General features: G+C 53.1%; 1 protein-coding gene across 3 annotated transcripts in view; it reads right to left on the reverse strand.

Annotated features, from left to right (window-relative positions):
- Positions 1-17,455, reverse strand: part of STARD8 (StAR related lipid transfer domain containing 8) — an 81,666-nt gene that overhangs the window by 21,457 nt on the left and 42,754 nt on the right. For 2 of the 3 annotated variants that reach the window (XM_028126601.2, XM_028126600.2), the window contains exon 1: positions 11,881-12,048. The exons of the other annotated variant lie outside the window; for it this stretch is intronic. The gene's annotated coding sequence lies outside the window, so the exon portion shown is untranslated. Of the gene's footprint in view, positions 1-11,880; positions 12,049-17,455 lie in introns of those variants that run through there. 3 annotated transcript variants of the gene reach the window in all.

Consider the following 17,455-nt stretch of genomic DNA (forward strand, 5'->3'; position numbering starts at 1 on the left):
ACCTCTGGCAATGTCTAGAAACATTTTTGGTCATGGCAATTGGAGAGGGATGCTACTAGCACCTATTGAGTAGAGGCCAGGGATGCTGCTCAGCACGCTACAGTATCCAGGACAATGCCCACAACAAAAGAAAGACTGACTCCAGACCTGAAGTGTGACACTGAGGTCGGCCTCCACCTTCCCTGGGGGCCTCAGGCACCCCCTCCTTGAAGATGTGCTAAGGGATGAGGCAAAGACTGGATGCCCGATTCCGTGGAGGTCCCTTGTCTGTGGACACTGTCAATCCCTTGCAGGCAGGGTCAGGTCAGCCAGGAACAAGTGGCAGTTCGAGTTTGGAGTTTTTATACAAGAACCACCCCCCAACCGTGCCCCTCTCCCCCACGAGGTGCAGCCTGAGATCTGGTATGCAGCTTCAAGTGAGGGAGGCACAGAAGGGCCCTGTGGCTAAACCAGGCCTCTGGCCTCCCGGGGCTGCTTGAAAATTGGGGTCCAGAGTCCAGTCTGTGGTCTCCTAGGCTGGTACTTGATACTGCAGGGTTGAAGCAGGCACCTGACATTCTTGCCCAGCCGGTGAAGGTCAAAACTGCCACCTACTCTGCTGCAGTCACTCCATTAGCTTTCTTGCCCTCAGGGGATCCTGCCCCCAACCCAGTCCCAAGTGCTCTGACAAGGTCATGGTTACAAGGAAGGACTGGTGTTTTAATAAGTCATGCACTACTCCATCGCCTCCAGTCGCCAGCCTGGAGGCAAGAGATACCAGCCTAACTGGTCTGGGGCAGATGTTAGACCAGTGGTAACTGCTCTCCACTACGGTACAGGTATTGGACTGAAGGTCAGGAGAACTACATTCTAGCCTTAACTGTACTAGGAACTTGTTGGGTGACCGGGGGCAAGCCACCAACTCTGTCTGGGCCTCAGTTTTTCCGTCTCCTAGTGGCCGCTCACCAAAATCTAGACCCAGAGCAGGGGCATGTGTGATTCACACTGGCTGGTTCAGTAGAGGGAGCACATTCTCTTTTGGGAGACTCCAGTGAGGGTGGTCAGTGGGGACCAAGACCAAACCCATCTTCCCTTCCCAGTCTGGCTCTCCTGCTTTCCTGCCTCCCAAGGCACCCGAACACCCAGGCTTAAACCACTAGTCATCCTGTTCTGTCCTCTCTCGACTCATGTATTTAAGTCACCAGGTTCTATCGACTTTTCCATCAAGCGGTCACGGTTTCCCAAGCCCAACCGTGCTCTAGGCTGGCATGCCTGGATTACTTCAGCCCTCCAACTTCCCGGCCTCTAGTCTCTCCTTTCAATAGGTTGTCCCGCCAGCTTCTTCTTACAAGAGCCCAGCTCTGACCTGGCCACTCTCCTACTCTGCAGCCTAGCAGGCTCCCCACCGCCCACAGCACAGAGCAGACACCAGCCTGCTTTCCACCTGGCACTTGAGGCCTCCTACACCCTAGACCCAGCCTGACTTGAAGCTGCAAACTCCCATTATTCATCAAGACGGAGGTCATACCCCACCCCCATGAAATCTTCCTTCCCTGACCTCTCACTAACCCCCTACAACCCAACCGCTCATTCAAATGAAGTGACCCCCTACACATTCCCATTACCTTCTCAGCGGCACATGAGACTGTCTACCCCATTCAACCGGAGTCCCACAGCATTGGATCCTATTGGTCTCAGTATCCCTACTGCAGTGCGGTAAGGGCTACAGAATGTTCTGGCAACACCCAGACGGGAAGTCCTGCTTTCCAGCTAAACAGTGTGCAGGCTTCTGACTCCACCCATTCCTCTGGCATCACTACAGCAAAGACACGGAACTGAGGAGACACGCTGCTTGCAACTCAGCCAACTAGATAGCCAGCAGAACACCTTGCCCCAGGGCAGAAACCACGGGGCCAGGAACCAAGGCCCAGAGGTGTAAAAAGGGAAAATAACCTCTGCCTGAGGGTGAAGGCATTCTGGCCTCAAGGAACCCTCAGCGCTTTCTTCCCAAGCTCCTGCGAGGGTACATGAGAAGGGACATGCGCCATCTCCTGCTTCCTCTCTTAGCCTGCAAAGTCTTGGCACTCACCCATTTTGACCCTGTGCCACCACTTTTACATCCCACCCCCTCCCTTGCCTACTTCCTTTTCCTTTTGCAGAGGCCAAATATAAACTCCTGGGCAGGAAATGCCTTGAAGGAGCCTGGTCCCACCCTGAGATCCCAGAAAAAAAATTGTCTCTTACTGAAAGAAAATGGGCCCGAGAGAAGTAGCCTCTTCACAGGGTCTGTTCCCCCTCTGTAAGCCAGTGGACACAAGCCTCGCCTGAGCCCCGCAGCCAAAGGGAGGGCTGTGATTCTGGGCAGAAAGGGGAGGGCAGGGACCTTCCTTGGCTTTATGGGCAGGGGGTGGCAACGTGCATGCTTAGGCCATGGGGGGTGAAGGGAAGGAGAATCCAAAATGGTGACCTAACAGCTGTGTAATATCTAGAAACAGAGGTTTTCGGGTACAGTGGGAAGACTAACGGGCTAACAATCTGAGAATGTGGCTTTTAGTCTTGGCTCTGCTACTTCTCAGCTGTGGTTGTGTTCCTTATTGATAATAACACTTATGATACTGAATGTATTTATTAATAATAATTAAGATTAAACACTAATATTTACAGAGTACTTACTACGTGCCAGGCCCTGAGCTAAGAACTTTACCCAGATCACATTGGGCAAGACTTAACTTCTCTGTGCTCTGGTGTCCTTATCCATAAAATAGCGATATGATTATATCACTGACAACAGGAGGTTTTTGCAGGTATAAAATGAGATAATAACAACCACCACCAAAGGGTTCTGAGTCATTATTGTGTCCCAGGCATAGGTACTTTTTATATGGTTTATATCACTGAATCTTGACAACAACCCTGTGGGGGTAAGTGCTATGAAATTCCTATTTGACAGATGAGAAAACTAAGGCCCAGAGAGATCGAGTAACTTGCCCCAAATCAGCAGCTAGGAAGTGGTGGGTCAAGGTGCAAATCCGGGCAGTCTAGATCCAGAGTCCTCCAAGTCCACCAAGTTAGAATACTCTTCATTAAACAGGAGAAGTCACCTTGGCCATAGACACAAGAAACATACACCAGGAGTTTTGCAGCATGAACCCTTAGTGTGAAGTAACCTCCCATCGGTGGAGAAAACACTTGACCATCCCACATCTCATGTGGTCCCTATGACAGCCCTGTCCGAAGCAGACCTACTGCACGAATGGGGAAACTGAGGCTACAGAAGGTCAAGTGGTTTCCACTGGACTACGGTGGGGGCCTAGAGCCTGCCTAAATGCCCACAGCCATCCTGTCAATCTGTTCCCATGTTGTCTCCCTAGGCTCTCCCCTCCAAATCCACTCCTACTTGGTGCCAGGCCCCGTGCTAGGCACCAAGGTCTGAAATTGAACAAAAGCCAAACTCTCCTGGAATACCTGACGAGGCCCATACTTCCCAGGGAGGCAGAAGCTAAGATGGGCTGTCCTCTGAAGCACTCTCTGGCCTCTGTTTGGTGGCAAGATCACAGAGAATGAGCTCGAAAGCAATGGAGCTCACAGCTGGTACAGCCTATGGGAAGGAAGTCTGTAGCCCCCCGAGGGCCCTGAGGTGGGAACACTGTGGGGAGGGCTAGAGCTGCTGGACCAAAGCTTACCCCTCCACATGCCCAATACCAGCACGGGTCACACCAGCTGGAGGGGTCACGCAAGTTAATCCGGCCAGCCTCCCGCCTGCCCCTAACCACCCACACCTTCTAAATAACAAAATCTAGTTGTCAGGAAAGATCATTATAACGTCTCTTCTTCCCTGATACCACCCAGCACCCTGTTCTCCACCCCTAGTGCTAGAAGGTGCTAATCAGGCAGGCCTGCCGCTGTCAGAGCGACCTCCCCAGCTTCCTCCTGCACACCCTCCCCCAACAGTGCAGCTCTGCTTTAGAGCCTCGATACCCAGCCCTTTGATTTTTCTCTCCTCTCCATCTGTCCACCTTGGTGGGGAGAGGGCAGGCAAGGACCTAGGGACTGTGTGCCCAGGAGTGACTGATCACTGGTGGGTAAAATAAGCAGTCAGGGGCAGAAGGGAGACCCAAGCCCAAGCTCTGGCCTCCTGGCCGGGCACCCGAGAAAGGGAGAAGAGGCATGGCACCGTTGCTAAGGGTGTGGGCGGTGGATGCAGCCTGCCTGGGGCCTGATCCCAGTTCCATCATTCCCTAGCCATGTGACCTTGCGTATGTTCTTCCTTTAGCCTCTCCCTGCCTGTTTCTTCATATGTAAAATGGGGATGAGGATAGTAGTTCTTACCTTACAGAGGTACCATGGGAGCTAAATAAGTTCAAATGTGTCAAGAATTTAGAAGAGTTTACTATGATTATTGTCATTATCATGGTCAAAAATATCACTCGAGGAGGCCAGAAGGATCCCTCCCTACAGGTGGGCGTGGCCAAGGAATGCTTTTTGGGAGGAAGTAGAATCTGAAGGACAGAGAAGTCCAGACCTAAGGCCTAGTGGGCAGCATGTTTGAGCATCGCACAGTCCCGGGTCAGTGAAAAACAGCAAAGAGGCAAGGTGGCAGAAAGTACCCCTAAACAACAATAATAGTGAGAATTCTGTTCATATGATCGGATTCACTACTCACCAACCCCATGAGGTAGGTACATATAGCTGACAGAATGGAGGCTCACAGAGGTTAAGTAATTTGCCCAAAGTCACCCAGTGCTGTTTATCCCAGAGCCCCTGCTCCCCACCATGACACTTTCCTGCCCCAAGCTCCGTGCACACAACTCAGCACGCCTTTGGCTTCATCTCTATTCTGGCCCCTTTCCCACACGCCCCTCTTTGCTTTTCCCATTTAGAAAGGCCTGCTCAGGTGGGGGGCTGCTCAGGCCAGATGCCTGGGGCCAAGCACTTCCCAAGCTGCCTGCTTGTAGCCCCAGCCTGACTTGACCTTGGCCTGGAGCAGAAAAGCTGGCTGCAAGTGCGTGTCTCACACCTCAGACAGGCCAGCCTTTGGCCAGCCCAGATAAAGGACAGGAAATCCTTGGCCACCTCCCCTGGAGATTGCTCCCTCTACCATGGGAACAGAGTTGCAGCCTGGGCAGAGGTTCCTCTGTGGTGAGGAAGCTGCCGAGTCAGCCCCAGCTGCCTTGGCTGCCGGGTGTGGTTTGGGGGAAATAGGCAGGGCTGAGCATCAGGAGACTTAGGCTCCAAATCCTCCCTCCCTTGGAGACCAGGCCCTTCCCCTATCTGGGTCCCAGGTGGGCATCAGCAAGGATCACACTGCTTATCTTACCAGGCTGCCCTGAGAACAGAATGGAATCGTGGAAGTGAAAGTGCCTTGGAAATGGAAAGAAATAGGAAGACTCATCGTGGTCATCATCGTCAACTGCAGGGGAGGAATGGCTGAGTTGGTGTTTCTCCCCATCTGATTCACCCTTCTAGGCCCCACTGTGGGCATGGCTCATACTCATTTCCGGCTTTGATGCTCCTCAAAATATCCCCTTCCCCTACCACCTCCACCAGCTCAAGGGAAGAAAGCAAGTGGCAGGAAAACAGGATATACTGGCAGCCCCCACAGAGTACACTGCAGTCAACTCATCAAAAGTGAGCACCTCCTCTCACCAGACTTGCCCTCTGCTATGAGGGCCCCAAGAAGAAGGCCCTCGCCTCCAAGGGCTCCCCAGTCATGAGAGCTGGCTGGGCCTGACCAACAAACAAATCAAAGAGTTGCATGAGGTGTTTGGACCCAGGAGTCTGGGGGTTCAAAAGGCACCTGCTGGAATCACCAGGAAAAGATAATGGAGAAGTCTTGTAGAAAAGTTCAGGCTAGGGGCTCCTGGGTGGCTCGGTCGGTTAAGCGTCTCCCTTCAGCTCAGGTCATGATCCCGGGGTCCTGGGATCGAGCCCCGCATCAAGCTCCCTGCTCAGCGGGAAGCCTGCTTCTCCCGCTCCCTCTCCCTCTGCCTGCCACTCCCCCTGCTCGTGCTCTCCCTCCCTCCTTCTCTCTCTCTCAAATAAATAAATAAAATGTTAAAAAGAAAGAAAAGTTCAGGCTAGAAATAAACAGAGGAGAGTGAGGGACTTCCAGAGCCCCATTTCCCATTCCCAGGGCCACCAAGAGTAGCATGTGCAAAAGACAGTAATGACGCTGGGAAGGGGACTGGTCCCAGGTCCCTTGAGAAGTACTTGGAGGAACTGAGGCTGTTTGGTGTACAGAAGAAGCAGAGGGACTTGGGTTCTGTCCTCAGACCTCTGGGAATCAGAGAGAACAGACACTGGCTAGGTGGTCCCAGGGGGCAGAGCTGGGACCCAGGGTTGTAGAAGCCATGGGGATATGGCGTTCAGTTCAACATAAACAAATGCTTTTGGACGTCCCAGGAATGAAAGCAACTGCTTTGAAACGTTGTGCTCGGGTACTGAAGATGGGGGCACAAGAGCTACGCAAATACTTGGTGGGAAGATCTCGGTTCACAAGGAGAGTTGGACCGAGTGTCCTCTAAAGGCCCTTCTCCCCGGAGCTCTGTCTGCTTCCTACCTCTGGGGTATTGTGGGAGAAAGCATAAAGGTGACTGGGGCTGGCTGAGCCCTTGGCCACTTCCCACAGAGACCTGGGATCCCAAGAGCACCTCGGGCCGCTACTACCCAGGGAGAGCAGGTGACTCATTAACTTGTGGCTGAATGGGTCAGAGGGTGGCCACTTGGGACACACACAAACATGGGGAGGGGGCTGGAGAGCAAACTGCACAAAAGCCCATGGCTCAAGGAAAACCCAAGCTGTGGCAGTTCAAGGCCTGGTCAGCCCAAACTGACCAGCCAACGGGCGAAACTTAGTGACTGGGCCTGGCAGAATTTAAAGCCAACTGACCTTTGCCTTGTGGACAAGCAAAAGGCTTTGGCTGGGAATGCTTAATCTTTGGCTGGACTGGAACCTGAGAGACCACCGAGTGCACGCCATCTGCCCTGCCAGTTTTAAAAATTGTGGAAACTGAGGCCCAGAGAAAGCAAATGTCACTCATGTAGAAGCAGCTACAGAGAGGCACAACCAGAAGCCAGGCTTCCTGACTCTATCCCTAAATGTTGGTTCCTTCTCTTCTCATTGAAATTGCAGAAAACCGCTTGGGGTCCAGAGCTTTCCCAATGGGACCTGGCCTGACCCGTCCCAATCTCCACTGCTTGTCAAGATACAGGCTCTTGCAGGAGGCCTCAGCCTTACAGCAGCACCTTACAGTGTGGCTCACAGCCCAGGACCCTGCCTAGTGTGGAGGAGGGACCCACAGCTGTACTGAAAACGGACACACACGCAGGCCTACTAATGGCAGATCCTTTGGTTGGGTATTTCTCGCTCTTTCAAACTGACCTTAGAGGGGGTCAAGTGCTCCTGGAAACACCCCCAGCCCCTTCTGACTCTGATTCCCCCTTACCCCACTGCCCATCTGAATCCCTAGCAACCCAACTCCCTGACCCTCTCAGTAACCACCCAAACGAACGTGTGTCCTTCAGCAATGTGAGGAACAGCTTCCGTCTGCCCAAACGAAGACACAGGGGCAGATGTTTAGTTGGCCCTGGAAGTTCCCGCGAAGGAATGTTTGTTAGTGTCCCCTTGGGGCAGGCGAGGGTTAAGATGGGACCCCCTTAAGGCCTGCAGTGAACAGGGAGTTAGTTAATGGCCATCCCCCAGAGGTGACTTTTCAAGGTGGTTATTATGTGGCTCAATCATTAACCAAGCAGTGGCAGGACCCCAGGCTTGTTGGAGAGGAGCCATTCCTTTCCCAAGGACAGCCCAAGAGCAGGAGGCTGCAGCCAGGGAGAGCACTCATGGGGTCTCGCCGTCCTCTCACAGCCTGCTCTGGAGCAGTGGGAAGGGAGGCCGGGATGAGGGAAGCTCTCCCTCAGCTCCACACGGGGGTGGAGGAGGGCTGGCCCGGATGTGGAGGAAGTCAGCACACCCTTACTGAGGCAGAGGGAAAAGGGAGACAGTGAGGGTTTTATCATGAATGAGAGAGGAAGCTCCAAGCTGGGCCTTGGTGATTAGATGACAAGCTGGGAAAGACGCTCATCCTGAATGCATCCTGTTTTGCTCCAAAGTGGCCTCAGGGGCCAGGGGAGGGGCCAGGAGGAGAGGAGCCTCCCAGGAATTCTCCCAGGCCTGCTGACCTCAAACTCCTGGGTGGCCCTGGAACTGGGGAGGCAAGTGGGAGAGGTTACCCCATTTACTGCTAGAGGAGCAAGGCACAAAGTTTCTTGTGCCTCTGGAGCGGCAGTCCCAGAGACTGTGGCTAATGCTGTAAAATGAGGGGCCGGGGCTCCCTAATCGCTCCAGCTCTGACTTTGCCTGGGCCTCTCTTCAGAGGTTCAGCTCAAATGTCACTGCCTCGCCTCTGTCAGTCATCTTCCCCTTAGTCAAAAGCAACAGCTCCCTAGTCAGGCCTCCCCGGGCAAAACAGCCCCCTCGACAATTGGAAATATGAACACTGTCAGGATATCTGATGATATTCAGGGGCTCTTCTAGGTGTGCTAATGGTACAGTAGCTATTTTTTACGAATCCTTATCTTTATATATATATATATATATATATATATATATATATATATGTAAAGAAAGAGAGAGAAAAAACTACTTATAGATAAATTGGTAAGATGTCTGGGATTTGTTTCAAAACAACAAGAAAGAAGGTGAAGTAGATGGAAGTGTTAATAGGCAGGATTATAGCCATGGGCTGTTGCAGTTCCGTGATGAGTACAGAGGGCCTAATTACACTAATCGTCTCTACTTTTACATATGTTTGAAAGTCTTCATAATCATTTTTTTTAAAGGTCCTCACGGAGGTAAAGACTTAGTATGCCATGCATTATTTATGCCACGAACCCCCAAACTAGATTCCCTGAAGATGGGGGTTACACTCTGTGTCCTCCACAAGACCTAGCCAAGCCTGAACTTAATGACTAACAATTTGTACAGTACTTGGTAGTTTACAAAGCACTTAGCCATGGATCCCCTCGTTTAATCCAGTGAAGTGGAAACAGTGAGGAGAAACTAAGAGTCCGAGAGGTCACAGGTGGAGCAGCGGGGCCTGGATTTAAACCCCCCATATGTCCAGCTCCCAGTCCCCTGCCCTTTGCCCCACACCACCCTGGATTCCTGAGGAACTTAACGTCCGGTTACCTGTACCAGTAACCTGAGGGTCGGAGTAAACAGGGACAGCAATCGGCGACATGTGAGCTCCCAAAGTGGAGGGTTGGGCAAGAGCAGACTCAACACACAAACACAGCATTTCAGACCTGTGACAGACTGATTCGAGGACTATTAGTACCCCCTCGTCACATACACACAAACCAAGAACGCGCGCGGGTCACAGATGAAAAGAGCCTTAATAAACACGGGACAGCAACTGCTGTGTGCCCAGGCCTGTGCTCAACTACTTTGCTTAGGGTTGCAGGATGGGGGAGCTCACACTTCCCATCCTAGAGCCCTTGTATTTTTGAGATCGTTTATCTCTATTTTATCTGATAATAGCCTCCCAAAGGCCCAGGGCCAAGGCACTTGATCTTACCCAAACTTGAAGCCCAAAGAAAAAGTTCTATTTTATTCAAGCCAGAGGCAATTCCTTCTTCCAGCCAAAGACCCCTTGCCCCACCTTCTCCAAAAAGGTGAGGGCACAGGCTGCTTTTGTTAAGCCTGCCATCCACGGAACCTGAACGTTCTGTGGCCGGAACAGAGAACTCCGAGAGGGTCCTAAGCAGAAAAGCGCCAGCAGCTGCAACAGCATCCAGATTCCTTCCTCTCCTCCCTTTGGAACCTTCTTGCTTTTGTGTTGCTGCAGGTATCCCTGTAGCTGGCTCCAGGGGTTCTCTGCTCCCTCTCCAATCCCTAGCCCTAAGGGCAGAATTTTAAAACTTCAGAATGGCAGAAAGGGTCAAAGTTCAGGCCTCTTTGTGCCACTTTCTTGGCTCCTGTGCTCAAACTCAGGAGGTGTGCTTTACTAAGGAAGGCCCTTCCATCCACCCTGCACAACTCTGCCCCAACTCCCCAGCACTCACACAAGCTACACAGCCCCTTTGTGCACCTTCTGCCCCTCTTCTTGCTCTAAACACATCCAGGTATCTCTCAACCGCGTCTCCTCTCCCGAGGGGGGAGGTGAGCTGCGGATGCACCAGGAGGTTTAGCATACTTCTCTAAGAGTTGCTTAAGAGGTGGACAGAAGGCCAGAGAAGACGGGAAACGGGATTCTGTCCATGTGGTGTTTTCTAGCCCTAATGACAGAGGTCCAGGGAACAGAAATTCCAAACCCCAAATCCAGAACAAAATTGGACAGAGGTCATACGCCGGAAATGAGGACCAAACCCAGAATGTCCAGTGACACGGTAGCTGTAGCTTTAGGGCGAACGAATCCCCAACCCCCAACACCCTCATTCCTGTCACCCTCTTACCCGGTTGCTCCATCAACCATTCATAAACCACCTGCAGCCGTGCCTCTTTCTCTGTGCCCTTGGGCTGGCTGCCTTCCCATCCCCAGAGAGAAATTGTCTCTCCTTTATTCCTGGCAGATGGAAGTGAGGGGAAAACTCAGAGAGCGAGAGCAATAAGAAAAGATGGTGGGTGGAGACAGCAACCCTTAGAGTGGGGGGGGGGGGGACAGGTCCCACAGTAGGAGTCCGGGTTTGAAAATAGCCCTGGGTGTGATTCATCACCCTCTCCTCCTACGTGGGCGGACCTCGGGGCTCCAAGGGGGACAGAGGCAAGCCAGGCTTCTCCAGCCCAACCTCTGGGGTCCCAGGCTCTGAGTTGGCCCCACTCCTCCCCACCTTCAGTCTGGCTGCTGCCCTGCTCACCCTTCCCGCCACTACTAGTTTTCCAGCTTGCTTGGCGGCATAATCACCACAAAGCTTTCCATCTGCATAGCTTCTGTCGCCCCAAGGATCTCAAAGACAACCTTTTACCTGCCAGGGAGGAGCCTGAACCCGCGTGACAAGTCAAAATGTCATGGAAGAGACGGGCCCTTTAGATACTGAAATCCAGCCCAGCACCTGAAGTTGAGCACAGCTGAAAGTGCACAAGTGCAGTTGAAAACACTGTGGCCCGCAGAAGTAGCATGACTCACGTGTAAGGTCACATGAATTAGCGGCTGAACCCCAGTTTCCTGAGTCCTAAATCAGTGCTCCACTTTAAAGAGTCTTGGGAGGAGAGAAATGGAGAGAGCCCCAGACTACCTAATTTGGAAGTCCCAAAAAAATGTCCACTAAAAGGAAACCTTTCCTCAGAGCTTCTGTAATCCAAACCCATTTGGGACTTCAATGGGGCAACTGAGCCCTGAAAGATGCGACTTATCCAAAGGTTTTCACTTGATCCCCACAGCTACCGTAATACCAGGAAAGTCCGGAGCGTTTCTCAGAAGGGAGGACAAGACAATGGCCAAGGGGAAAGCCCATAGGGCCCGACCGGGGATTCCTGGAAATGCCCTCAAAAGCAGAGGAAGGAAAAGGGTAGGCGAGGTGGCACCGAGCCCGAAGGGCCGCCACCCCTGCCCAGTACCAGTCCCCCTCCAAAGCCCCAGAGCTCTGGCTCCAGAATTCCGGCCAAGCCCGGGATAACGGGCGGAAAGCCTTCTTCTACCACCCGACTCGCGGGGCTTCCCTGGGGAGAAGCGCTGCCAGCGGGCTCAGGGAGTCCCCCAATTTCGGCGACTCCGACCCCAAAGCCCCGGGGGCGAAGGTGGCTCGGCTTGCGTCCTCTGCGTCTCCTGCGTGCGCTGCCCGGCCGAACCGCTAAGAGCGGGGGCGGGCCAGAGCGCGCCGGGGACTAGGCCGGGCCAGGGGGCCCAGGGGGCCCAGGAGGCCCCGTTGGTCCGGATTTTTGCCTGACGTCGCCCCAACTCCTACCTGGAGCCCGCGTCCACCACTTGGGGTTCGAGACCCTGACACGGCGGCCAGTGGGCAGGAGGTGAGTGCAGGAAGGACTGCTCCCGTCCGGGGCACGCGCGGAGCCTGGGGTCGGGCGTGGGTAAGGGTGCCAGCGAGAGGAGCAGCTGCCGCGGCTGCTTAGCTGTTGTCAACCCGAGGCCACTTTCGGCGCAGGTGGGGAGGGAACGGGCGGCGAGTTGGGCGGTAGGGACGCCCCGCCCACCTACAGGACCCTCGACCAATGAGGGCGCAGTCCGGCCCACCGGACTCCCCAGAAAGTCGCCCAAATTGTGGTGGGCGGGGCCCTGCCGCCTAGCTGCTCCAATATCCGCGCGGCTGACTCTTGCTCAGGTCACACCGCTGGTGGGGAGGGGGTAGGCGGGGAGAAGTCACCGCCGGAGCGCGCGACGGAGGGTGAAGGAGCGAGCAGCCGGCCAGGCGCATAGACTATTTATTGGGCTCTGAATGTGCCTGGCACCGTATGGGGGGTTTAAATACATGCGCCATGTGCACGTGAAGGTTCAGTGGCTTGCTGCGGGTAATTTACGGGGAGTTCAGAAGACAACTTCAGTGAGATCGCCGGTTAGTGGGGACAACCAAGAGACGATCTTGGACATAAACAATTTGAGCAGGAAGTTGCCATTCCCACCTTGCTCAAGCCCCAGCATTGTGCAACTTCCCCACTACCCCCAGCTCTCTGCCTCAAGTCCAAACTCTACCTCCGCGGAGAACTTCATGGAAAACTTGGGGCATATGCATTAATCATGACAGGCAAGGGCTCCCAAGAGTGTGACGTCAGAAAGGTGGCTTAAATTCTATAAGAAACAGAGTGTTAAGATTTGATTTCTCTCTTGCCTTTCCTCACAAGGGTCCAATACAAGTTCACAACCATGACTTCACTGTTGAATTGAGGACTCCTATTAGCGGGGACTGGGAGTACTCGAGACGACCTGCCATCCAACCGCCATCTTCCACAGTTACAGATACAGAAACTGAGAAGAGATGACTCACTCAAGCTAACCCACCAGATCCATGGCAGGGATAATACCTGCACGTGGGTTATTTTCTCCATACCTAACAGATGGGAGAAATGAAGCTGAAGTTCCTGGAAAGCATGGGCCACATCCATCTAATTTGTTTGCTAGAGTACCCAACACAGGCGAGAGCAAAAATTCATGTTTATTAGGACAACAACTTTGTTAAGGTCACCCAGACAATGGCAAAGACAGACAGAGCCCCAGGTGTCCCCCTCCTGTCTGGTCTTCAGACAAACTGTAATTCTCCCACCTTCCTTCCCTGCTGGCCCTGATGAGAATCAGAGGAGAAATGCTGAAGCAAGGCTACCCCCCAGGGTGCACCCCTCCTTTCCTCTCAGTGGCAAGACGGAAGGGAACTGGCACTTTGTTCAAGATGAACCATGTCCCTGTGGGTCTTGGATGTAGACGAGACCTGCAGATGAGACTCCAGAACTCACTTCTGGAAACAAAATCCTACCCAGTGTCAGGAACCCCTGTAATGGGTGGGGAGGTAGACGACCTCCTTCCTGAGGCTGGGCTGTTATATTTGTAAGCATCCCTAAGGTCCTGAGTTGGGGCCAAATTTATCTTGCTTTTGGAAAATGCTAAAAGGGTATAAAAGTGTGGGTCCTGCAATATCCTTGTAGCTTCTCTAAGGGGAGGAAGCCATGTCAGAGCCGATTCCATTCACCACATGGCACCAAGCACAGTGCCCACGGTAGTTTCTCAGTAATGCTGAAAGATAATCAAGGGACAACCATGAAGAAATTGCAGTCATATAAATAATGACCAAACCCCACTAACCTTTTAGTAGATACATTTAACTGACTCAGAGATGATGGATTCTGAGACACCCGGTTCTTTAAAAAAAAAAAAGTAATCAAACCAGACAACTAAAAAAGGGAAAACTACAGAAAGTACAAAAACTACAAAAGAGCATAGCGCCTGGCATAGAGTAGGTACTCAATAAAAACATCTTTTGAATGACTAAGTGAACACAATAGTCAGGAAAAGCCACAATCCTAATATTTGCCATGCACATTGTGACATTTTTTAAAATGGCCAAGCCAAAAAAAATAATAATAAAATAAAATAGCCCAAGCAATGTCCAGGCTATTGCTTTGGGTCTTTCTTGATCTCCTTCTCTTAACCCATGAGCTTTAGAAAGCCAAGAACTCAGCCTCTTTAGAAGGAGATAGCTCGTTTCCTTCAATCCTTGCTCCCTGATCTACACCCCCCCCCCAGGCCCTGACCTAAGTCAGAGTAATTGTGCCTGGAACAGATGAGGAAATGGTACCTTTTCACAGTCTCCTTTCTGGGCTGCATCTCGAGTGGCTCTGGTGATAACTGGAGCCCGTAGGTTCTGGGTGTCCCTTTTCCCATGAGCCCCCACTATTGCCTGTGTGTCCTACAGTGCTGTTACCGGTGCTACCCCAGATGCCAGCTCGGCCATTAAGGGGGGAAACGTAGAGTGCATGAGAGCAGGCTGAGGGCAGGTGGAAAAGCCTTGGGGTGCACGTATGCATTTCTATGCCCTAGACATGGGGCTTCCCTCTGCCACTACCAAAGCCCAGTTGGGTCATACAAAGAGCAGTATGATGGATTCTGGAGCCAGACAGCCCAAGCACAAAGCCCAACTCTGCTACTTACTAGCCGTGTGACCTTGGGCAAATTACTTTCCACCTTTCTGTGCCTCAGTTTCCTCACCTGTAAAGTGCGGATCATCACAGTCCTGACCTTATATGGCTGTTAGGTAGATCCACTGGGCTAAATAGCACTTAGAATGGTGGCTAGCTCACAGTACATGCTCCTAAGTGTTAGATATGGTGACAGAGGCACTGGGCAATGAAGTAAAAGACTTGGGTACTACTCCAGTTCTACCACTTTCTGGCTGTGTCACCGAGGGGAAGGCATTGTGCCACTCCAAGCATCAGCGTCTTCACCTGTGAAATGAGGATAGAGCATAATCCCTAGCAGGCAAGATTAAGACAGTGGATGTGAGGGTGTACTGTAAAGGGTGGTGGCAGGTGATGGGATGGCCAAGCAAGGTGTTGGACAGCTCAGCTTCTTTCCAAGGCCAATCAGCTCTTTTCTTCTAGGAGGTGGCAGAGAGAAACTCCAGATGCTGTTACTGTGAGCCACACTCCAAGACACTTGGGTCCCAATAAGTGCCTATCTGGACTTCTGACGGCCCCCACAGCTCTCCCTGTCTAGGAATGGGGATTCTTCAGACTGTTGCAGGCAGACCCATAGCCCCACTCTGGAACGGCTGAGGGTAACGAAACAGGTGCTTCCACTACTCTTTTTCCGTGGAGCGAAAGGATCAGCAGCAAATAATCCCAGAGAACCCAGCTGAGAAGAGAGAACCACGAGAGGGAAATGAATTACACTTGGACCAGCCCTGCGCAGCACATGACCACGGATGCCCTCATACTCACACACATGTTCCCGCATACCTCATCGAGAGCCCACCAGTCAAGCCTAGGACGGGAAAGGCCTGCTTTTCGAAGGTTCAGGGGCCCCCACCCAGTTTCATGAAAGGGGGCTACTGATCAGATCCCCACAACATGAGACAGTTACAGCTCATTAAAAAAAAAAAAAAAAAGCCTCAGGAGCCATCCCACAGCAGGGGAGCTTGCGCTAAGAAGGGCAGCCAGAACAGGACCAATGTAGGAAGAAAGGGATTTGGTAGTAGGAGGGGTTTGAAAAGGTCAGGGACAACAGGCACCTCACCGTGCGTTGCTGAGTGGGAGTGGGGGACGGAGCTAAGCCCCGGGAGGAGCACAAAGACCACCTCTCAGCCCAAAGCCCAGGAGACCACTATGGCTGTGCCTACCCCACACCCGAGAGTACCCTGAAAGCGGGGCGGGGGGGCTCTGTGCTGGGCTGGGAGCCCTGGGCTGGCTGTGAGGAAAGCTGGAGTACTGGCTGAGCCAGGCACAGGCCAGGGGAGTTTCAGGGATCGCTTACTCTCCCAGGACACCCTCCTCCCCAACTCCAAGCTAGGACACAGATGCATCTATTCCCTCTCACCTGCCTCCTGGAACTATTGAAAGGAATGTTTGGGGCAGCTCATGATGAACCTCCAGGCACCTGGACTAGGCAGCTGGAGAGGGAGAACCCAGGCCCCCTCAGTCTCTGCCTCCCACTCTTCCCCAGACACCCAAGAGCCTGCCCCCATCTCTCCAACAGATAGCAGGCAAACTGTCAGCTGCTGGAGAGCCGGCCCCCAGCATCCGCACAACAGACTCACTGAGCCATGACAGTGTGGCAGGCCCCATTTCACACCTAGGTTGGGCCCCTGGCCTGGCTTTACTGGCCAGTCTCAAAGGGGCCAGAGGTTTTCAGCTGCAGGCAAAGGGAGCACCCCCTCCATTCCCTCGAGAAGGTCTGCCTGCCTCAGCTCGAACAAAGCAAGGGGCTGAGCCCTTGGTGAACCTGGCACAGACACCCAGAGCAGGATGTCCACTCCCACTCTCCCGCCCCATTCGTGCCCTTCCAGAGGATAGTCACGGTGTGGTGAGATGAGCGAAAGCAAGTCAACTTCTAACACAAAACCCTCGCCCTGCCCCACTCCACCCCCATGCACAGCTACAAGCAGCTGAGACCAGAGGAACCATCCCTGTGCCCCCCAACAATGTTCCCCTCTGCCTGACTTAGTTTCAGTCCTTGAGCTCGCTCCTTCCTGGCCAGGCTCAGTTTCCTCATCTGGAAAAACAGAGCTGGATCCTGCGTTCTTGGATACCTCCTTTTCTTTTCTTTTCTTTTCTTTTTTTTTTTTTTTTTTGAGAGAGAGGGAGGGGCAGAGGGCCCAGAGCCCAACGAGGGGCTCAATCTCACAACCCTGAGATCATGATCTGAGCGAAATCAACAGTCGGATGCTTAACCGGCTGATCCACCCAGACACCCCTGGTACCTTCTTTCCATTACATTCTCTGCTTCTGTGAGCTTCTCTGTGTGTTCGTTCCTGTGGGGGTGAGGCTCCTAGAAACCCAACATTCCTGGAGCTTCTGCAGAGGAAGGGAGTACTTGGGGGTGTAAGAGTCCTCTGAGGATGAGGAGAAAGAGCAGAGGAAAGTGAGAAAAAGGAAGGAGGAAGGCTGAGGTCAAAGGCAGAGAAAGAGGCGGGGCAGGTGCTGAGGCCAAACCAGCCTAGAAGTTTAGAGACCTGGCCCCTGCCTCCAGCGCTGCCTCCAGCTCACCCAGTGGCAAAGGACACACAGAGCCTCTGAACAGAGCTCAGGATCCCGCCCCCTTGCCTGGGACCTTTCCACTTGTCCCTCAAGGGAAGCAGCTCCTGGGACAAAACAGAAAGGGTGAGGAGGAGATGGAGGAGGAAGAAAGAGTGGGCTCTTCCTTCCCACCCAACAGGCTGCCCCGTCAGTCCACTATGGTCTGACCTCATGCTGCAACCAGATACAGCGCCCGCGAAGTTGGAGGGCTGCGGGTGGGAGGTGGGAGCGGGGGATTGGCTTTCACGGGCCTGCCCAGAGTCTGGCCCAGTCCAACCCTAAGATTATGGGTCTCTAGGGCTTGGT

This window comes from Eumetopias jubatus, unplaced genomic scaffold (genome assembly GCF_037043125.1).
Source record: "Eumetopias jubatus isolate StellerSeaLion01/CBP00866 unplaced genomic scaffold, mEumJub1_p1.0 scaffold_11, whole genome shotgun sequence".
NCBI lineage: Eukaryota > Metazoa > Chordata > Mammalia > Carnivora > Otariidae > Eumetopias > Eumetopias jubatus.